This window comes from Triturus cristatus, chromosome 2_2, assembly GCF_964204655.1.
Source record: "Triturus cristatus chromosome 2_2, aTriCri1.1, whole genome shotgun sequence".
NCBI lineage: Eukaryota > Metazoa > Chordata > Amphibia > Caudata > Salamandridae > Triturus > Triturus cristatus.
In genome coordinates, this window is record NC_140582.1 from 628674689 (window position 1) to 628688151 (window position 13463).

General features: G+C 45.7%; 1 protein-coding gene and 1 pseudogene across 5 annotated transcripts in view; both read left to right on the top strand.

The window, feature by feature from the left end:
- CLCN3 (Cl-/H+ antiporter 3) overlaps positions 1 to 13463 on the top strand; it is an 846805-nt gene that overhangs the window by 484295 nt on the left and 349047 nt on the right. The window lies entirely within an intron of this gene.
- On the top strand, positions 3999 to 4805 carry LOC146862597 (fascin pseudogene; annotated as a pseudogene).

Genomic DNA, 13463 nt, shown 5'->3' on the forward strand with positions numbered 1-13463 from the left:
GGCTGATGGTCCGTCATCACTACAGCAATATCAAGCTCTCCAGTGAGTACAGAACAATTCCCTGGTTCCTGTGGGTTACCACTCAAAATACCAGGTTCGCTAACAACCCGTTTGAGACTCCCGCCTGCACCAGCTTTCTCCAGGGACTCAAACTGGTCATTAGTTGGCAATATAGCTAAACATTTCCTTGGGGCCCCCAATCTCTCTTCCACAGATTCTAACTCAAGATTTATCGCTGCCATGGCGGTGGTAAAGTAATTATCGATTGTGCCAGCCCTCAATTTATGCATTTGACCAGTAACATGAGTTTTGGCTTTACGCCTATTTATTGTCCCACATGCCGAGATAGTTTACAGAGCAAGATCTTTGGGCCAAGAGGGGTGCCCCAGCCCAGCCTCTTCCAGACAGTGCCTTATAGGCATTGCTACAGGTCAGCTGGTAGTGATTCAGCACGGGGGTTGTGGGACATTGAGTTCTCAGCCGCTACGAGTTGGTCGCAGTGGCTCCCCCCGCCACAATGACGATGATGCTGGCAATAACGCTGGCTCCTGCCAGTAGCAATCCTGGTTGGAACGATCTCTGAGAAAGGATCCAATATCACATCCTGTAAAAATGTCAGAGTAGCATGTCCCACGGTGCGGAACTAACAGATGCGCTGCTACAGGTCAGCTGGTAGTGATTAAGCACAGAGGGTTGTGGGACATTTTGAGTCCCAGCGGCTACGAGGTGGTTGCAGCGGCACCTGCTCCCTGCCACGACAATGATGCTGGCAAAAACACTGGTTCCTGGTTGGAACGATCCCTGAGGTGATCCAATATAGCAGCCTGAAAAAATGTCAGAGTAGCAGCTCCCAGGAGGAGATCATCAAGAGGAGGTTCAGAGAGGAGCAGGAGCAGAAACAAGAAGAGTGCTGATGAAGAGTCTGCGCCAAAAAAGCAAAGCATTGCTTGGGAATTTTCACAATTCCCTCAGGAGAATCCAGGACGGTTGCAAAATTGGTCAATGCCGCTTGTTTGGGAAGACCCTCTCTAGAGGTACCAATAAAAAATATTCATGTGGCACAACTTCCATGTTGTACCACTTGAAAATGTACCACTTAAAAAGTTTGAAGAGCACAAGGAAGGAGAGAGATGGAGAGGGGCCCTCTACATCTTTGGCTGCTCCCTCTGTACTAGTAGAGAGAGTTTCCAGTGAAGTAGAGAGCCGGTGTCCCAAATAGCTCCTCAATTGAGGCGTGTAGGTACGTATTGCCTGGACTGCATTTTTTTTACTATTTTATTGGTGCTTGTTCTAATGTTTTTCTCCCCCTCATTTTAATTTTGTTTGATTAAAAATACAACATGTTAGAAAACCACAAAAAACATTATAGAAAAAAGAAGACAAAAAAATTCTTGTCAGAACCGCTTTTTGTGGTTAAAAAAAGATAGTGTGCGCTATGAGTGAGTGACTGTGTGACTGGCTACATAAGTGAGTGAGTGGCTACATGTGTGGGTTAGTGAATGGGTGTGTGAGTAGTGGTGTGAGTGCTAGCGTCAGTGGCTGTATTTTGAGTGAGTGGCCTTGTGAGTGAGTGCTACTGGGAGCGACTATGGATGAGTGACTGCTAGTGTGAGTTGCTGTATGAGTGTTTGAGAGGGTGTGTGAGTAGCTGTATGGGTGAGCATTTGGTAGTCTAAATGGCTGTATGGGTGAGTGAGTGACTGTGTCACTGGTTGTATGAGTGAGTACATAGTGTATGAGTGGCTGTATGATTGAGAAAGTATCTGTGTGAGAGGGTGTATGGGTGTGTAAATGCTTATGTGAATGCCTGTATGGGTAAGTCAGTGTCTTGTCAGTAGCTGTTTGGGTGAGTGAATGGGTGTGTTAGTCGGCTGTGTGAGTGAGAGAACACATGTGTTCGTTGCTCCATAGGTGAGTGAGTGCTAATATGAGTGACTGTATGAGTGAGTAAGAGGTTGTTGAGTGCCTTTCATGGGTTAGTGTGTGCTAGCTTAAGTTGCTTTATGGGTGAGTTAGTGGGTGTGTGAGTAGTTCTATAGGTGAGCCAAGGGAAGTGTAAATAGCAGTGATCGCCGGTGCAGGTAAGAGCAGTCGAGGGGTAGTCGACAGACTGGATATAATAAAAGGAAACCACTTACCTTGCACTCGCTGCAGCGCCGATAATGACAGTCACCTGTTTAATTCTCTTTGTACCTCTATTGTACCCTCTCTTGGACTGGAGACTCCACACCCCTGAATTTTCCCCATGCCTTGGGGAGGCACTGCTTGACTGACCCTGTAAGAAGTGCGCACTGTGGATTCCTTGAGTAAAACAATGCAGTGTGAAAATCTTGTAGCGGTTGCCAAAATATCCCCAATTGCTGCCTGTGTTATGTTCCCTCTGTGTCTTCAAAAGGAGGGGTGGCCCCCATCGGTAAAAGGGAAGCTTAGTACAAGCAGCTGTTTTGAAAATATGCACTTTTCAAATTATATAGCTGGAAAAACTTTGGTCACAATCAGCAGTTCTTATGATGGCAGATCTTTAAATCATTTCCCCTCAGAAAATCAGAACTACATTTGGTGGTTTCAGGAGGTGTTTTCACTTTTATTGCTCCCAGCACTGAGAAATTCCACCCACATTCAGAGGTGTCCAAATGTTCCATATTCGGTCTCAGGAATATTAACATGAAGTATCACGCTGAGACAATCTGCACTGAGGCAGCCCAGGACCCCTGAATCTGTCCCTTTTTCACAATGGACAAGAGAATTTGAAATACTCTTGCTTTACTTTCTATGCATGCCTACTACCAGATTACTGATATTATGCTTTGAAAAAGCCCCAGGCCTGCATGCTACATGGGCGAAACACTTGTCAGCTGCACATTTTCGCTTGCTTTACGCTTTGGCTCAGCAAAAATCACTTGGAGTAAAAATTGACTAACTAAACTCCACCCTGAAAAGACTTGTCAACTGTTTTTCATTAGCTATCCATTGAGAGAGAGAGGATTGACTATTATACTTTGTTACCAGCTCTGTCCTTCATTCCAACCTGGTTTCTTTTGTTGAAAGAAGAGTGGCGCTTGTAGACCTGATGTGAATACTACCTTTTTTCACAAATCATTTTACGGGCAAGAAATTATGCTCACTAAATATTGTCACTTGCACAAGTGACTGTTTGGTTTATGTCTTAATCTGCCCTTGCTCTAAAATGTACATAGGTAGTACCTTCTTACCTGTACACAAGAGTATCATAGTATCCGAGAGTTATTAAAAATGAGGACAAATCATATCCAGGATTCTAGAAATTGCACAATGGAAAATATGAGGAATTTGTATATTTAACAATATACTTGGTACACCCCAATCCACTTCGAGAGGATTGTAGGGACGGGTTGCGATGCCTCAAATCCAGATATATTTCGTTACTTAACAGTAATGAGCCTTCAGGATTAAACGTGGATGAAAAGCTTTATGTACACAGAGGTTAGACCTATATCACACATATCAGTTCATTTATACCTGTTATCTGTGGTGTTTTTGCTTTTTAGGTCTCGCTCTCGAGACCTATTGTCGCCGAGATGCCTCTCAAGGGAGACAGACCGGGGCACGCGCAGCAATTGGGGTCGGGGTCTGTGGACGCGCTTGCGCAGACGCACAGACGCGCGCGCGCACACCCCGCCGCTGCCGACCCCCTCACCGCATCCGCTGCTGCCTAACGCGCGCGCGCGCACACACCTCGCCACCGCCGCCGCTCCCCCTGTACAAAAAGCGTTGGCAAAGCCAATAGGTCTCGCCTTTGAGACTATTGGCTTTGCCAATGCTTGTGTTAAGCAGGCATTGTCAGGGTGCAGAGCGGGGCTGCTGGTTCCTCTGCAGGCAGCAGCAGAAGGGGTTTGCTCGGTGGAGAGGGTGCACACAATAGAAACAGGACATCCACGAGGGTGCACGTACATCCTAACATTCACACACATCTCGCTCCCCCATTTTGCAGCAGCAGCGCGCCCAGCAGCCCCCTCACCATGACCACCAACGACTCGGTGTAGATCCAGTTCGGTCTCATCAACTGTGGCAACAAGTACCTGACGGCGGAGACCTTCGGCTTCAAGATCAACGCTTCGGCCACCAGCATGAAGAAGAAGCAGATCTGGACGCTGGAGCAGGGGCCCGAGGACTCGACGTCCGTCTTCCTGCGCAGCCACCTCGGCCGCTACCTGGCCGCCGAGGAGCCGGCCCCGAGTGCCGCTTCGCCATCGTGGCGCACGACGACGGCCGCTGGTCGCTGCAGTCCGAGGCGCTACCTGGGCGGCAGCGAGGACCGCATCAGGTGCTTCGCACAGACCATGGGCACGGGCGAGCGCTGGAGCGTGCACCTGGCCATGCACCCGCAGGTCAACCTCTACAGCCTGAGCCGCAAGCGCTACGCACACCTGAGCGCCGCGCGCGCCGTGCCCTGGGGCGTGGACGCGCTCATCACCCTGCTCTTCCAGGAGCAGCGCTACAGCGTGCAGACGGCCGACCACCGCCTGCTGGCGCACGACGGCAGCCTGCGCGACGCCCCCGACCGCGCCACCGGCTACACGCTGGAGTTCCGCGCCGGCAAGGTGGCGTGTCGCGACTGCGAGGGCCGCTACCTGGCGCCCTCGGGCCCCAGCGGCACGCTCAAGTCCAGCAAGAGCGGCAAGGACGAGCTCTTCGTGCTGGAGCAGAGCTACTCGCAGGTGGTGCTCAAGACTGCCAACGACCGGAACGTGTCCACCCGGCAAGGTGAGGTGGTGACTGGGGACGCGATTCTTCCACTTAATCCTACAACCGCTGAGGACTCCTGAAGCTAGCATATTTTTTGTCAGAACAATGAGTGATTACCCACGCATTGCCACGTGAAAGCCAAGCCTGCTGGCTTTGTCAATGCCTATTTATAGTTAGAACGGTGCTGTGCTGCTCACTGTTGGCTTCAAACAAGTCGAGTCCGTTCATACCTAGGAGATGTTCAAAGACACTGTATTTTAAGACCGTCACCTAATGCACAAACAGACTATGCAGGTGTGTGGCACAATTCAGAGGTTGTTTCATACGCAGTACGGCTTGCTCCGTGCACATGTGACGCTTAGGAAGTACCGATGACAAGCGGAACAATGGCGCCCGCCCTGGGGGGTGTTTCAAGAGTGGCTGAGAGCCGGCCTTCATCTACGCGATTAATCTTCTTAGTCAAGTCATGGACAAACATGGCGCTGCAGTGTGAGAACAAATACTCCACTGTACGATGATTGTTGTAAAGAATAGGGAAACTTTGTCAGGTTATAGAAGACTGCACACTTCATTTATGACAGCCTGCATTGATAAAAACTTTAATATCGGTGTCGGCTCAACATCCAGTGATTCTGGGTAAATCACTTAATCTCCCGTGCCTACCAAAGCAATGAATGTGTGTGTCCTTGTGTAAAGGAACTGGTGCTCATGTAATGTGGTCCAATACCTTCGGGTCGCGCTATACAACACAGAAAACAAGCATTTGCAATGCAATAGGTCTCGCAGTTACACGAGTTAAAGCTATTGGCATTGTAAATGACAATGCCAATAGGCATTGTTATTTGCAATGTCAATAGCTCAAACTCGCGTAAATGCGAGACCTAATGCATTGCAAATGCTTGTTTCGTGTGGTTGTCAGTCTTGTTTGAGAAGACATTTTGATTTTCATTCTTTCAGATTCTGATTGTAGACATGGTCATAGGAGGTAATAGCCTTTTTATTAATCTTGACTGTATTATTGGGATGCCAAACTAGTTTTCTATTATTTAAATGGATCTCCACCGTCCCGTTGTAATCTTCCATTGACCAGTCATTTACAATTTCAGGTGTTACTCCCATTGTAGTGAAAAAGGAGAGCATGCGTACTCTAAAGAGTGTCTATTTCATAAAAGTGAGATATTAGATGGAAAATTGAATAAAATGTAATCGTATAGTCATTAATAGAAGTGCTAGAGGGCCCACGTCTAGTTACAGTGGCTAGGATGTTAGCATATGTTCGTCAGTTTAGTGGGAACATTCCCAGCTGATTTATTTCTTCCAAAAGAAAAGCACCACGTCTGTGACTTATAATGCATTTGGGTAAAGAAGACTCTTTTACATCCCAGCTTTCCTCAAGATCAGTGTACTGGTGTAGATTCAACAGCGCGTTAGACATTTCTACATTAAAGTCTCCTGTAATTAGAAGCCAATTAGATTTTACTTTCTGTTGTATTTCCTTTATGTTCGCAAACATTTCTATAAATATTCAATTGTTCTAACTACCCGGTGGCGCATATACATTAACATTGATAAAGAATTACTGCAATACTGTGGTGGGTTTGGAAATGAGATCTTTAAGCATTGAAATGTTTTACGTAAGGCGGAATAGTTTGAGTTTTTCAGTCAAATCAGTAGAAACTAAAATGGCCAAGCCCCCTCGGCATGACCTCTATTTGTTGGCATAGCAGGGCAATTAAATACATAGTAAGATATGGCTGTTAATGTTTCTTTAAGCCATGTTTCTTGGAGGCAAATCAAAGCAGGATTGTGTGATTTAAGGTAATTTATTTTCCTTTCCTCTATCCCTGTCCTATTCCGTGAGAAAATTACAGTGTTGTATCTGCTAAACAAATCGTGAGCTGGCCTAAAAAAAAGCATTAACTTGTTACTAGACCTGCAGGTCTAGTAACTTGAATAATCTACTCAACCTAACTTAAATGTAGTTGACCGGTAAACCAGTCTCAAATTGTGGCATCCTAGGAAAATATTTTATTTTATGGAGCCTCCTTTTTCTTCATTATCACATTTAAGAGCACCTTTCAATATGCGAGTTCAGCATTTCTTATGTAGAAAAAAAAACACTTTTGTATGTGATACACTAAGCGTTTGCTCCATGTATAATACGAACCTAGCCCACATATAAGTTACACAGGACTCCTGACTTGCCTCTTAGTTCACTATAACATTATCATCAGGGCTGGGGCAGGAATATTTCTCAGTTCATGTTTAAATACTCGCTTTTTATAAATATATTACCAATTCATGGTGTGGTAGTGCATGGTCATTTACAGACAACACATCTTTCATTGAAATTGCCACAAACTTTCCCTCTTCTAACGTGCAGTTTTACTGATAAAACTATATAGTGCATGAACAATCAGCAAACCAATGTATTATTTGCACATCTCCAAGTGAAGTGTTCTGATTTGTTGTCATCCTGTGCAAATCTTTTTTCGCCACACAGAATAACAAAAATGTGCTTTCATAACTACTGAAATATATTTTGAATATTTGTGCAGTTTACTTATTAGCTATTTAAATGTTGTGTAAGAAAAAAAGCCAGACATCCTACAATACAGCCTTTCTTTTCACATGCTTTTCACAACACGATTGTCATACAGTTCAGTTTACAAAATCCTCAAACTTTACAGTCCAAGAAGGAAAAGTAAATGAAAGAAGACAAACTGACTTTTGACCTCTGTCTCTGAATGTAGAGCAAATGTGACAAAATAAATACAAGATTTAATGGCATCTTTATTGCTCATCACTTTGTCAGTGAATAGAACACCTATTATTTATCAGCTCCCCAGAAGTCTAAAAATAGCTCTCCCGGAGGAAAACTGATTCACCGTAGCTTGAGGGCGAGTAGATTTCTTGAGGCCTTGTGAGTTAATGGTGAGGGTAATATTGCAGCTCAGTACAAGGTCTTTCTATGGATACTGGACCGGATATTGTTGTTCTTGTGTTTTAATGGATCTTCCAATTGTGCTCACTTCTACAGCTCACACAAATGTTTGAAAGTCTCTCAAATAGGCTAGACAGTGTGTATTGAGATAGGAGGAGCTGTTTCTGAAATTATAAATCATACTATCCTGCTTCCCCACTGCCAGAAATGTTAACCTCCAGGTCCTTCAGCTCATTCACTTTGCCTTATTCATTCATATAACAAATTTTGGTTAATTTAGATAGTTTGTTCTAGCATCTCTGGATGACATTAGTATAGAGGGTGCAGAATAATTATTCATGTATTGGTATAGTGCTTAGGAGTTAAGACAATATGTCATTTATTTTTCATGTGCTGTGATTCGCTGATGAAGTGATACATTTGCTCACACCACAGTGTTTCTGCAGTTTCTGTTAATTTAATCTGTGAAAATAATGTATAAAAATACTTGAATTTTGGTGTGAGCCAGAAGACTTTCTTGTTCTACTAGGGATGCTGTCTATTAGCCTCCCAATGTTGCTGCCCACTTGGGGAGAATAGTTTCAGATTTTTTGTTTTCTCTGTTTTATTGAGAGCCTTGATAGCATTGACTTTGTACCTCTTTACTTAAGAATTTTGTATAAAAACCTTTAACTTTCTGTTGATCTATGTTAGACCTGACAGCCTTAGGGTGGTCTTCCCTCAATTTTTTGCATGCCTACCTCAGTTTTTCTGACCTCGTTTTTGCTGGCTTAGTACTCTGTGCGAATTAGCACTGCTTAACTGTGCTCTCTCCCCGAAACATAGAAATACTGGTTCCTTCCCAATTGGCATATTTAATTTACTTATAAGTCTCTAGTATAGTGCACTACATGTTCCCTGGGCATGTAAATTAAATGCTTCTAGTGGGCCTGCAGAACTTATTGTGCCACCCACATATGAAGCCCATTAACCATGCCTCAAGCCTGCCACTGCAGAGCCTGTGTGTGAAATTTTAAACTGCCATGCTGACCTGGCAATAAATCCTCTTCCAAGCCCTAAACCTTCCCTTTCTATACATATAACTCACTCCTAAGGTAGGCCCTTTATAACCCACAGGGCAGGGTGCAGTGTATTCAAAAGTCAGGACATGCACTTTTAAGTTTCACATGTCTTGGCAGTGAAAACACCCAATTTCGTTTTTCACTACTCCAAGGCCTTTCGCTCCCATAGGATAGCATTGGGATTACCTTATTACATCTTTTAAGTGTAATATATATGACGAGATAGACTTTTCAAGTTTAGTGTCACTGGACTTACAATTTTAAATCCCAATTTATGGTGACGTTGGATTTTAAATTCCAGTTTAGAAAATGCAATTTTTAGAAATCTGACATTTACTTCATGTACCTCTTGTAAACATTATCACTTAGCATGTAAAGCGCTCTAATACCTTCGGGTCTAGCTTGCGCTATTTTAAACTCAAAATAATAATAATAAATAAAATTATTTTTTTCAAAAATGTCAATATTGAATCCAATATGCCCTGTAATACAAGAAGGGCATCAAACTTCATCCCTGTTGAGGCCATCACTGGATCGGAATGCCTTGCGTTCTCTTTAGCGCTGGCGCACCATCATTCCGTAAAAGGACTGTTAGTCTATAGACCCCCTGGTCCAGCTGGCTCTTTTTTTGATGAGCTCCAGTCGTTAATTACCGTGCTTGCTCTGAGAGCTCAGCACTGTATTCTGGCTGGGGACTTCAATTTCCATATGGATGATGGTTCTGATCCCGACACGATGAAGCTCTTAGATGTTACGGCTCCTCTTGGTCTTGCTCCGTATCTCACAGGACCTACACACGATAAAGGCCACACCTTGGACCAGGTTTTTTCAATGTCTCCCATTGAAGTTTGTGTACTTCTCCCGTTGATTTGGTCTGACCACAGGTTGGTCAAATTCCATGTATTAGGCTTGAAGAAACCTGTTCGTACTGGTCCTAGATATCAGGCATTTTCATCTAGAGCGTACCATCGGGTGACTCCCGATATGCTGACTCGGGCATTTTACGATCATCCGTGCTCCTTTACGGGTGATTTGGAGAGCGACCTCGAATCTTTGCAGGTCTGGCTAGCCGGGAGCCTGAACGATCTGGCCCCTGAGAGGGCCCCCCGGTGTTCATCCAAACGGGCCTCGGCCCCTTGGTTTTCTGCTGCTCTGTCGGCGTCTCGCCGCTTATGTAAGGTAGCCGAGAGGGCTTGGCGGTCGCAGTACGATCCGGCCGCCAAGCTGACGTACAGGATGACAGTCAAAGCATATGATCGTGCTATCTTTGTGGAAAAAAAGGACTATTTGGCTAAAAGGATTGAGGTCGCCTCTAACTCCTGTAAGGAGATCTTTACTATTGTTAGAGAATTTATGTCCCCGCGACAAACTGTGACGGTGGCTGTTCCCTCTGAGTCGTGGGCTTCTGCCCTAGCAGACTTCTCTGTCAATAAGATTAAATCGATTCAGGATACTCTTCCGCGGAGTATCGTTAAGCCTTGTCCCAGTTTCGAGTGTGACATGGATCCGGGGACTTCCTCGGGCCCGGTTTTGGCAGCTTTTCCGCCTCTCTCGACTGCATCGTCTTTGGCTCTTATGGCCATTCTCAAATCTGCTCGCCGCTAGATCCGTGCCCAGCCAAGCTTTTGGCCAAGGTGGCGGAAGTCGTTAATCCTTTGGCTAATCCTCTTTTGAACCTGTCCCTTAGTCAGGGTCTGGTTCCGCGGGCTTGGAAGCAAGCGCTGGTGATTCCCCTTCTTAAAAAGCCTGGTCTGGATCTAAAGACTTTGGCCAATTATAGGCCTATTTCTCTGCTTCCGGCTCTGGCCAAGATTGTGGAGAAACATGTTCATTCGGTGCTCTCCAATTTCTTGGAATGCCATAGCCTCCTGCACCCGTCGCAATCCGGCTTTCGCCCCAATTTAAGTACAGAGACGGCGCTTCTGGAGGTGTCTGAGGCTATAAAAGAGGTGCTGGAAGCAGGTGGCAAGGCTATGCTTGTCATGTTAGATCTGTCGGCAGCCTTTGACACCGTCCCCCACGAGGGTCTCCTCGCTAGACTTCATGACATCGGTCTAAGGGGGACGGTGCTCAGGTGGTTTAGATCTTTTCTGGAAGGCCGTCAGCAAACAGTTTGGGTTCCCCCTAGCTCCGCTGCGATGCCGCCGCTGGGAGTAGGAGTTCCACAAGGATCTGTGTTGAGCCCTACTCTTTTTAACATCTTTATGACCCCTTTGGCGGCCCTGGCGGAGTCTCGGGGAGCTCAGATCGTTTCCTATGCCGACGACACTCAGCTCCTCTTCACGTGCAGGAAAGGTGATGACTTTGATGGGGAGAGCATCCGTGAGTGCCTTGGGGCTGTCTTTGAATGGTTTCAGGGTAACAGTCTCAAGTGCAACTCAGACAAATCTGAGGTGCTCTTCTTTGGTTGCGTGTCGGACCCGAGTTGGCAGGAATGGTGGCCTGTGAGCATGTTTCCTCCAGCGAGCTCTTCCCAGCTTGCTAAGAATCTGGGGATTAAGTTTGACAATGGGTTGTCATTGAAAACCCAGATTCTAGGTCTTACTGGAACCTGTTTCGGCCTCCTGAGAATGTTACGCAAGTTTCTTCCTCTTCTTTCCGAAGAGCACAGAAGGACGACGGTGTTGGCCCTGATTGGCTCAAGGCTGGATTATTCTAATATCTTATATCTGGGCCTACCGGAGTATCTTTTGCAACGGCTCCAGGTAGTCCAGAACTCGGCCGCGAGGGCAATCTTCGGCCTGCATAGGCGAGCCAATGCTTCCTGCCTCTTACAGTCATTACATCGGCTTCCGATCCGGAAACGGATTATGTTCAAGGCCCTGACGCTCACGCACAAGGCTCTTTATGCCTCAGGTGCGAAATATCTTCAGAAGAGGCTCGTTTTCTACCATCCGGCCCGAGCTTTGAGGTCCGAGTCTCTTTTTTTGGCCGTAGTCCCCCGTGTTAGGAAGGCTCGCATTGGGGGGCGATATTTTAGGTTTTTGGCGCCACAGCGCTGGAATGCGCTGCCTTTGGCCTTGCGTTGCACCGCCAATCTGTTGGCCTTTAGGAAAGGCCTAAAAACCTGGCTTTTTACTCTTTAGTATGGTAGTCTTCCTCTTATGTTATGTTTCTGCTTTCTGTCTGTCCTTGTGTCTGCTGTCTTTAGGCGGGTCTTTAATAAATGCGCCGGGGCACTCTGTAGAGTAGCCGTGCGCTATATAAAACCCTTTTTAACATAACATAACAAACTACATACTCTCCAGGTTAGTAGACACCAGCATTTATTGGAAGGTCGAGGGTGCTAGAGAGATCTTCCAGGGGAAGGAGACTACTTTCAAAGAGGGCCAATGTCTCCCTTGGAGAGGGGTGTAGTGTATGCTCTGAGATGTGACTATCTTTAAACTATTAATGGATAAAAGCTTTACAGAATCGATGTTAACATCTGGGTGGGTATAATCCATCTTGTGCCCATTTTGACTGGTTGAGACTATCCCCTCTATGGATTTTGTTTTTAGGGGATACTTTTGGCTGTAATATTTTCCCCCGTAGCTGATTCAGGGGATTAGATAGAATTGGTTTCAACAGGGCTTTGCCTTCAGGGATTAGCTAACTCCACTGGCTGGTTATGAGGTATAATTAGCAGAGAAACAAGCGATCCTTAAGTGAAAAAGGTTGGAATTTGTAGCACATTTTGCAATGCTGCAATATGTCCACCTTGGTTGTATGTTTATAATTACCTGACTTATGTGGAGAACTCGCAACAATGTTTCTATTTCTTAATTGTTTTACTCTTTCACTATTGTGTTGCTCTAGGGAAAAGTAGAGGGAGAAGGACGCAAAGAAAAAAGGTCTTCATCAATAGAGCGGTCAACCAGCCGTACTAAATCCTCTACCAGGCCAACTTGCGAAAGCAAGATAAAATCCCAGCTGTATGATTTTTGAGGATAGCAGTTACAGTTCAAATGGTGTGTGTATCCCCGACCACACCATACACCACCCCTTATCAACTGGCGTGGGCGCTGCCCAGCACTTTCCCCTCATTTTGGTGCACCCAATCCTTCGTCAAACATAATGATTTCAAGGAGAAAATGAGGACTTGCATCTGATCCTGAATAGTCTGTATGTGTCGCAAGCCGCACCACGTGCCGCCTCTGCAGCCACTGAACCTACACATTTATTGCCCAGGATTCACTCTGCACAGTTATTACCATGCCCTTTTTCCACCTTAGGAGCTCTCAACTCTCTGCCAGAGAGCAGCCGTCTAACTCCACTGCCCAACCCCTGTAGCGCCCGCTCTTCGGATAGCCCACCAACTATTTTTGTCAAGGATAGAGAGGGACTCTGGCAGGATGACAAGCATGGAGGGCTGCCCAACTGCTTGCACAGTGGGGAAGCCCACTTACAAATACTTACCATCCCTTGTGTCCCTTCCGACGTCAAGTGGCGGCAGGTGTCTCTCGAAAATAGTGAGGCAGTCATAGTATACATTTTTGTTGTCACAAGGCCATTAGAAGCACCACGCAGCTGCTACAAATGTTTGTTTTTTTGCCAGTATTTACATAGAGCAAACTCAGACTGACAGTATAGGAGCGCTTTACGTGAGCACCAGTTACTTTTACATTACACAGGACTCAAATAATAAAAAACAAACACCTTACCTTTTCTTCTTTCCACACCCTTTCTTCTTTCCACACCCTGGACCGACTTTCAAATCCCACTCGCTATCTGCTGCACTGAAGAGCTGTGTA